Source organism: Phoca vitulina, unplaced genomic scaffold, assembly GCF_004348235.1.
Source record: "Phoca vitulina isolate PV1807 unplaced genomic scaffold, GSC_HSeal_1.0 scaffold56, whole genome shotgun sequence".
NCBI lineage: Eukaryota > Metazoa > Chordata > Mammalia > Carnivora > Phocidae > Phoca > Phoca vitulina.
The window spans coordinates 1,074,610-1,083,945 of record NW_022589759.1 but is presented as its reverse complement, the minus strand read 5'-3'; the positions used below and the strand labels follow the sequence as shown (position 1 = coordinate 1,083,945).

The following is a 9,336-nucleotide window of genomic DNA, read 5'->3' as shown; positions in this document are numbered from 1 at the left end:
GGACCCGGCCACGGCTTCATTTCTCAGCCAATGAAGGGGATCGAACGATGGACTGCCGACTCTGGGCCCGCCCCCGTTGGCGGGCGACCACGCGCCGGCTCTGCGCAAGCGCGGAGATATGCCCAGCCCGAGTCCACGCAGGCGCCGGGGTCTGCGTAGGTGCTGGGACCGCGCAGGCGCAGGAGTCTGCGCAGGCGATTGGGGTCGGCCTTCCCTGGAGCGAGCCTGAATTGCGGCTGAGGGGAAGGTTCCCGCGGGCGGACGCGGTAGGGGACCACACCCCGAGAGGCTGTCCCGCCGGCTTGGGCTCAGGGGGTCCCGGAGCCCAGCCGCCCTCAGCAGCTCCGGACGACAGACGGGATGACCGCGTCAGGGGTGCCGCCGGAGCTGAAGGGCAAGCCCCGGAGTCTCGGCCCCGCGGCGCGCATAGGTCTCCCCACGCCTGACCGTCGGGGTCCCCCGTCCCCCGAGGTGCGCATAGGTCTCCCCACGCCTGACCGTTGGGTCCCCCGTGCCCCGCGGTTCCTGTAGGTCCTCCCCACGCCTGACTGCTGGGGTCCCCTGTCCCCCGTCCCCCGCGGTGCGCATAGGTCTTCCCCACACCTGATGGTCGGGTCCCCCGTGCCGCGCGGTGCATGTAGTTCTCCTCAAACCTCACTACTTGGAGTCCCTGCGACCCAGGGGTCTGGCAGCACTCTGGGGTCCGCATCCCTGCCCCCTCCTGTGCTGGGTTGGGGGGCACTAAGGGATGAATGGCTTCAGAGATAGGCTCTTTCAAACCTCAGCCCGCCCCCCGCCCTTTAAAGATTTATTTACTTTTTCGGGGGAGGGGGAAGAGGCAGAGAGAATCCGCAGCAGACTCCCTCTGAGTGTGGAGGCCAGCTGGGGGGCTGATCCCACCACCCTGAGATCACGACCTGAGCAGAAATCAGGGGCTGGACACTTCACCCACTAAGCCACCCGGGCGCCCCACTCACTCCCCTTTTTTTTAAGCTCCAGATAAGCAGGGATCTTTTTTTCACTGTTAAGATGGATTGCCATATCTATATGCACATTGAGTTTTTTATTGTAAATATTCGTAGTGTAAAACTTACCATTTTAACTGTTTTCAAGTGTGTGGTTCTGCGGCCTGAAGTCCGTTCCCGTTTGACAGCCATCACCACCGTGTAGCCACAGAACCTTTTCTTTATCTTAAACTGAAACTCAGAGCCATTAAACAGTAACTCCCAATTTCCTTCCCTTTATAAACATTTATTTTTTACCTTTAAAATGGCTGAGATTTCAGTCAAGTTGTGAGAATGCAGAATGAATCCTGCCACCCCAGCCACCACCCAGTTCTCTTCCCAGAAGTCTTTATCTTTCCATCGAAGTTTATGCATGATACATGCAAAGACCTTCTTTCCCACCCAGCTTTTCCCATTTAGGCGCTTCTTGGAGATCATCTGGTTCTATTGTCTACATGTGCCTTAGTCTTCCCAACTCGCCTCCTGTTGGTGCACAATTAGGCGGTTACCAATTTTTTTTATATGGTATAAACTGCTTTTTATGTAGCGCATCTTGTGTAAATGTTAGTATTCCTTAGGAGAAATTTCAGGAATAGGAATCACCGGGCCAAGTAGAACGTGTCGGGTAATTTTGATAGCTGTTGGCAAGTTCCTAGAAGGAAGTTGAATCAGGTGTTGAAGGCTGGCCACCAAAGTGTGGAGGTATGTGCGCCTTCTCCAGCACACAGCTCTTCAGTCTGATGGTGAAAATAGTATCTCGCTGTTGTTTACACTTGCATTTCAGATGGTTATTATTTTAAATTGTTCTTGCAATCATGTTTGTTTCATGCAAAGCCGCTAAAACTTATTTTGAAAGGTTAATGATAGGTTGCTCTGGGCAACAGTCAGGGTGTATTCTCTGAAGACAGGTCACCTGTGAGTCTCAGTAATTTATGTTCTGCCGTGGTAGCGGTGCAAAGGACAGCACAGATCTTTACGAAGTTCTCCAAGTTCATATGGTGAACCCAGCCCCCACTGTGATGGTGTCAGGAGGGGGGCCGGTGGGAGGCCATGAGGTCAGGAGCGGGGAGCCTCAGGATGAGATTAGAGCCCTTACAGCAGAGGCCCCAGAGCGTGCGCCCTCGCCCCTTCTGCCGCCGTCTGCACCGGGAAGTGGGTCCTCCCCAGACGCAGAATCCGCCAGGACCTTGGTCTTGGACTTGCAGCCCCCGGGACTGTGAGAAATCAGTGGAGGTTTGTAAGTCCCTCAGTCTGGGGTATTTTTTGTTATAGCAGCCTGAACAGATTAGGATAATATTGTATATGCATGATTTTATTTATTTATTATTTTTTTAAGATTTTATTTATTTGACAGAGAGAGACACAGCGAGAGAGGGAACACAAGCAGGGGGAGTGGGAGAGAGAGAAGCAGGCTTCCTGCGGAGCAGGGAGCCCGATGCGGGGCTCGATCCCAGGACCCTGGGGTCATGACCTGAGCTGAAGGCAGACGCTTAACAACTGAGCCACCCAGGTGCCCCTATTTATTTTATTTTAGAGAGACAGTGAGCACTAGTGGGAGGGGCGGAGGGAGAGGGAGAAAGAATCTCAAGGAGACTCCACACTGAGCATGGAGCCTGAAGTGGGGCTCGATCCCACGACCCTTAGATAACCACCTGAGCTGAAACCAGGAGTCAGGCGCTTAACCGACTGCACCACCCAGGCACCCCAAAGGCGGCCACTATTCAAATCTCTTATTTTCCTCCATATTTCTAAATAACCTGTTCATATATTTTTTTTTTAATTTCTTTTATTCTTTTTTTCAGTTTTGGATAGCATCTTTTGATTACCACTGTATAGAAAGATGGGGTTCTATTCTATCCCAACAACATCCCTTCCTCCCTGTCCTCCCCATGTAGTCAAATGGGTATTCCTTTGTTTTTGTTATTATGATTATTTAAACTGTACTCTGTTCAGTCAAGTAGGCATAAATGACCACGTGCTCGTGGGCAAAGGCTCCCTTATTTAATGGAGAACCTTGAAGGAACAAGTCCCCTATAAGAGGGCTGGGCCTAGATCCCACACCAACACCTTCAGCCCAGGACCTACCCACATGTATAAAATCAACTCCTCATAGGGCCTCTTGGGTAAATAAATATATTTATTTTCCTGCTCTCAGCTTTTGGTTACGTAGGTTGTGGCGTTAATGCCTCTTAGGTCACAGAGAGAATGATAAGCCAGAGGTCCCGTTATTCTGATTTTCTCTTTGTTCCATTCAAGTGTTTCAAAGGTGCGTGGAAAACAGGGAGTAAAGCTTGAAATTTCAAGGCTAAGTACCAAGAATGAAAAGCGGGGAGTACTCCTGTAAGCCTAAAGCATCTCCCATTATCCTCCTCAGATTTTTTTCTGTTTTAAAGCACTTTTTTTTAAATCGTGCTAAAATATACATAGCCTAGGGGCACCTGGGTGGTACAGTCAGTTAAGCGTCTGACTCTTGGTTTCGGCTTGGGTCATGATCTCAGGGTCGTGAGACTGAGCCCCGTGTTGGGGTCTGTGCTCAGTGCCCAGTCTGCCTGGGATTCTCTGTCCCTGTCCCTGCCCCTCCCTGTGTGTACTCCCCCACACCCCCCGTCTAAACAAATAAATCTTCAAAAAAGTAAAATGTACATAGCCTAAAATTTACCATCTTAACCATTTTTTTATTAGCTCAGGGACGTTAAGCACACTCATTGTAATGCAAACACCACCACCCGTTCACAGAACTTTTCCATCTTCTGCAACTGGAGCTCTGTCCCCATTACACAAATTCCCCATCCTGTACCAAGCCCCTGCCCCCCACCCCCGTCTTTCTGTATGGATCTGACTCCTAGGGACCTCGTATGAGTGGGATCTTAGAGTGCTTGTCCTGTTGTGACTGGCTTTTCTCATTCAACATAATGTCCCCCAGGCCCATCCATTTGCTATAGTAGGTGTCATGACCTTTCCTAAGGCTGAGTGATAGTCCAGTGCATGGATGGGCCACATCGTGCTTTTCCACTGAGAGACACTCAGCTTGCTTCCACCTTTTGGCCGTTGTGAGTGATGCTGCTGTGAACACAGTGTACCAATATCTGTTCAGGTCCCTGCTCTTAGTTCTTTTGGGCAGATACTCAGAGATGGACTTGCTGGATCATATGGTAATTCTCTTGGTTTTTTGAGGAACTGCCGTGCTGTTTCCCATGGCAGCTGCATCATCCTGGATTCCCACCAGCTGTGTACAAAGATCCCAGTTTCTCCACACCCCTCTCAATTCTTTTCTTTTTTGTAGAAAATATTTTTTATTTATTTTAGAGGGAGAGAAGCCAACTCCCCGCTGAGCGCTGAGCCTGACGCAGGGCTCGATCCCACAACCCTGAGATCACGACCTGAGCCAAAAAACCGAGAGTCGACGCTCAACCGACTACACCACCCAGGCGCCCCAACACTTATTTTCTTTTTCTTCTTTGTTTTTAATAACAGCCATCCTAACGGGTGTGAAGTTGCTTCTCATCGTGGTTTTGGTCTGCATTCCCAGACTTCGCTTTATTTCAGGTGGTCTCGCAGTGTTGAGAGGAAGTCTCGGGTGGTGTCCCTCCAGTGTTAATATGCACACAAGTCATCTCGGGAGCTCGTGGAAATCCGGATTCAGGAGATCTGGAGTGCGGCCTCTGCATTTCTAGCAAGCCCCAGGGGATGCCAGTGACAAAAGCTGCTGGTCTGAAGGCTACCTGTGAGTAGCAAAGACAGACGACAAGAAGTGCATCGGCTCCAGAATCAGGCGAACTGAACTGAGGTGCGTGTATAAGTTTCTTAGCTGTGGTGACCCCAGTGTCTTCATTTGTGGACCGATAGCAGTGCCCCCTACCGTAAACTGCGAAGTGCAGGGCTCGGACACAGAATAAATGACGGCCGTCCCCGGCAGCTGCTGCTTGGCCCGTCTGTGCTGGGCGAGCTGCCTGAGGCAGAACTGAAGAAGTGGGGTCCTCATGAGCCGTCAGCAGGCACCCTATGTGCGGTGGGGCGTGGGGGCCCAGGGTCCCCTCCCAGCTGCAGGCTCCAGGGTCTGACCTTCCTTGAGCACGGGTGCCTTGGCATGTCAGGAGAGCACGAAGGGCCTCACTGCTCATTCACTGACCATCCATCAGGGGTCTGCCCTGCGTCACAATTCTGTGCCGAGTGCTGGTGCGGGAGTGTGGTCAGCAGAAGCAAGCCACGGCCTGGCACAGGAAGTTGGGCCTGGGCCTAGTCACGCTGCTGCCCTTCCCTCCTGCTTGGGGACCAGAGAGGGACCAGAGCTTAGCGCTCCCGGGTCTCCTGCATGACAATTCTGAGTCTTCAGCTGCCTGGTCCGCCCATCTCTGGCCACTTTGCTCCAGCCTGTGCACTGGGGACTGAGTCCTTACATGAATTGTTTCATTTATGCTCATGATAGACTGTTGTCTTAAACACCAGTTGCTAGGCAGATCAGTGAGGTATGCTTGGTGTCCTTTAATTACCCTGAGAACCTGCCCCAGCTCACCAAGCATTCCCATCTAGAGAAATGGATCTGAGGCAGAGTGTCCAGAGCTGGGGGCTGGCTGGGACAGATCTGGTACAAGCGTTCCTGGCATCCCGGAGACCTTCAGGAGCCCGTGTTCAGGGGAGAAGGGGCTGGACCTTGTCCCATGATTGCTGCAGGGGACACCAGCCCCCCCTTCCTGATGTCTCTTTCTTCTCCCAGAACCACTGTTTCTTTGTAAAGTTATCCTGTTCATTAAGGAATGTTTGATGCACAGAGCACAGGTCATGTGGTCATTTGAGGCAGCCCCCAGCCTCCACCACTCACTCTGAGATCCTGACCAGTTCTCTGAAATCCTTGGGGCCACCGTCCCTCCCGGGTCTGCTCACCAGAATGCAAGTTGGTGGGTGGGCCCTGCTACTGTTGTGGTCCTGTCGCTGGTGGCACTGTGTGGCTTCTGAGCCTCGCTCTTCTCACACACAGTTACGTCTCTAAGGGTCACGCTCTCTCCTTTACAGGGAGGATTCCGTGTTGTGGATCCAGGGCCACCTTGGCTAGAGCCCAGCATTTTCAGACGCCAGGCACCTGCTGACATCACAGGAAGGTGAGAGGTAGCGGGGCTTGTGGCAGAGATGGAACAAGAAGCAATTAAAAACTGGCCTGGCACGAGGTCACCCCTAGCCTGCACCTTTTCCAACTTCCAAAACTGTCCTTCATTCTGTCCCTCTTCAGAAAGCAGCTGTGTGACTTTCTCATCATCACAAAATGAAGGGTCTAAAGCCTATGATTCTCTTCTAAGCTCTGTCGAAGTCACATATGCTCCTCTCTCTCCATTCGTGACGCCTTCCTGGGGCCCCTCCAGCAGGGCATGATGCCAGGTGAGGCAGGAGGGAGCACTGTCCTTGGGAGCTTCACAGCCTGCCTGTGGAGAGGAGACAACTCCTAGAGTGTTGCTGGAGGTGGTGTGAATGCTCAGGCCCCACAGACCAGAGAAAGGTCTGGCTTTCAGTCTGGGGGATGACGTGATTGTAACTGTATCTTGAGCAAAGGGCATGGGTCACGTGGATGAGTTGGAGCAGGGAGACCCCTAAAAGGTTGTCACGGTAGTCTGTAACCTCTGTTGTCTGCCGCAGCCTAGATGGTGACATCTGTCATCTACAACTGTGGTGGTCTGTGACATCTGTCATCTATAGACGTGATAGCGTGTCGTCTGTCGACGCTGACAGCCCGCGTCCGTCGTCTCTAGACCATGATGGTCTGTGTCACCCGTGTCGTCTGTAGACCATGACGGCCCGTGTCATCTGTCAACTGTGACAGCCCATGTGTGTCGTCTATAGACCATGACAATCTGTGTCATCTGTAGGCCAGGACGGCCCGTGTCGTCTGTCATCTGTTAACCGTGACAGCCCGTGTCTGTCGTCTCTAGACCGTGATGGCCTATGTCATCTAAAGGCCAGGACGGTCCGTGTCGTCTGTTGTCTGGACCATGACGTCTGTATCCTGTGTAGACATGGTCTGTGACATCGGTCATCTCTATAACACAGACTGTGGTGGTCTGTAATGAAGGTTCTGGACCAGCATCGGAGGGTCAGCAGAGGGAATCTGAGGCCTCGAGAAGTCTATGGGAAGAAAACATGACATGTTGAGGCCTTGGGGTCAGGACTGAGGAGACGAGATGGGTGAACAATCGTGGCAGACTCCACTTCTAAGAATTCTAGAAAGTGCCAGCAACCGACCTGTGTGACAGAAGGCAGCTGCGTGGTTGCCTGGGACGGGGCTGGGCTGGGGGAGACAGACGGGGGCAGGAGGCGGCTGCCTGGGTGTGTCTGTCACATGGATCAGACCACGGCCTTACATGTGCGTGCAGGTGTCCTGACTCATCGGCTCACACACTCACGTATGTGCACTTGGTTGTATGCCAGTCACCGCTCAGTACGGCTGCCTAGTGACGCCATGATTTCATGTGTGTGAGCCACCAGGTGGGTGGTTATGAACTGAGGGGTCTGGTAACTGTGTTAGATTGATTGACCTGAGTGGGTTCCCCCTGATGTCAGAAGACAACCAACATGCTCATCATGTCAGGATCACAGACACTGTCTTTGCTGACCAGCTCGTCTAAAAATATTTGCCCTTTGATTTCTGAACCACAATGAGCTCTTTGAATGAGGCATAAACCTGGAGCCCAGTGCGGTGAAGGGGGCGTGGCGTGCAGCTCCGTGCTGACAGAGCCGAGGTGACAGTGGGGGAGGGGAAGCATGTCACTAAGCGCTGGGCTCCCTCCGTCTGGAGTCGTCTGACTATCTGTGTCCTCGTCACCTGTCCTCGGATGCAGGACCGGCCATGTCACTGCAGGGCTCCGTGCAAGTTGAAAGTGTGGGTCCACTGTCCAAAAAGTAGGAAGAATTTTGAGATGAGCCCGGCAGAGCATTCACCCGAGTGTGGGGCCCTCCACGTCGGGGTCCATGCCAGGGTCTGACCCACCAACGGGCTCAGGAGGAATGGCGTCTGCGTGCACCATGGTCTGAGCCCACCCCTGTCTTGTCTGCACGGTCCCAGCTCTTCCCTTTGAGATTACTGGTGTTTTTCTCAAAACTGTGGGACTCCGCTCATAGGGCTCATGTCCACCATGACGCAGGCAGAGCGGTCAAGTTTGCATCTCCACTCTCCCTCTGGCCGCTGGGTGCTCCCGTTTCCTCCTGAGCCCTGTTCATCGGGGCTGCTAAGGGGGGGTGTGCCGGGCACGGAGCAGGTGCTCACTGTCTGCCCTCCTCCATCAGCAGAGAGAGGACACGACAGGACTTCATGTACAGGTTTTTATTTTCATTTTATTGGTTTTTTTATGATTTTATTTATTTGAGAGAGAGAGACAGATTGAGAGCATGAGAGGGGAGAAGGGCAGGGGGAGAAGCTGACTCCCCACTGAGCAGGGAGCCCGATGCGGGACTCAATCCCAGGACGCTGGGATCATGACCTGCGCCGAAGGCAGATGCTCAACCAACTGTGCCACCCAGGAGCCCATATGTACAGGTTTCTAATCCGTGTTTTATTTATTTATGCTTTGGGGTTAGTCTTGGGGATGCATGAGGTGCATCGTGAGGCATGTGTGGGGGCGCAGCCAGGGGAAGGTGCCGAAGACAAGGAGCAGGGAGATGTGGATTCCTAAGCCTGCTCCAGGGAAGGCTGGCAGTTACCTGTCCTCACGTGGGGGAGAGCAAGGCGCTTGCCTAACCTGAGGCCCACCTGTCCCTGCAGGGCTGCTCTCCAGCAAGAATGGGGCCTGAGAATTCTGGGGTCTGGGGGAGGCTGCCTGGTTCAAATCCGGTCCTGTGTGTTGTGGCTAGGAGCCCCTGAGCGGGTTAGGCCACCTCCTGTGCTGCCTACCCCTGAGCCGGGCTGGGACACCCCCAACCTCAGAGCTCAAAAGTCTGACTCCTGGGAAGGCTGCTTGCGGCACACTGGCGCCTGGGGGTCATGGCAGCGGTCCGCTGTTTAAATAAGATGACACGGTTTTTTGTTTTTTGTTTTTTGTGTTTTTTTAAAGATTTTATTTATTTATTTATTTGACAGAGAGACAGCGAGAGAGGGAACACAAGCAGGGGGAGTGGGAGTGGGAGAAGCAGGCTCTCCGCCGAGCAGGGAGCCCGATGCGGGGCTCGATCCCAGGACCCTGAGATCGTGACCTGAGCCGAAGGCAGATGCTCAACGACTGAGCCATCCAGGCATCCCAAGATTACACGGTTTTGAAAGGGAGCTCTCGGGCTGAGTTGCCCTCTGAAAATGTACATGTTGCCATCCTGATCCCCAGGACCTCAAGATGTGACTCTATTTGGAGAGAGGGTC

General features: G+C 53.1%; 1 long non-coding RNA gene across 3 annotated transcripts; it reads left to right on the top strand.

Annotated features, from left to right (window-relative positions):
* Positions 1-140: 140 nt before the first annotated feature.
* Positions 141-9,103, top strand: LOC116623049. 3 transcript variants are annotated; one of them, XR_004297667.1, is made up of 4 exons: positions 141-471; positions 4,551-4,791; positions 6,015-6,100; positions 8,355-8,397. It is a non-coding gene; the product is annotated as an uncharacterized LOC116623049 (long non-coding RNA). The 3 variants fall into 3 exon arrangements; XR_004297666.1 differs by lacking the exon at positions 8,355-8,397 and adding an exon at positions 6,229-8,348; XR_004297665.1 differs by lacking the exon at positions 8,355-8,397 and adding an exon at positions 9,064-9,103 and having other exon boundaries at positions 142-471.
* Positions 9,104-9,336: the final 233 nt, after the last annotated feature.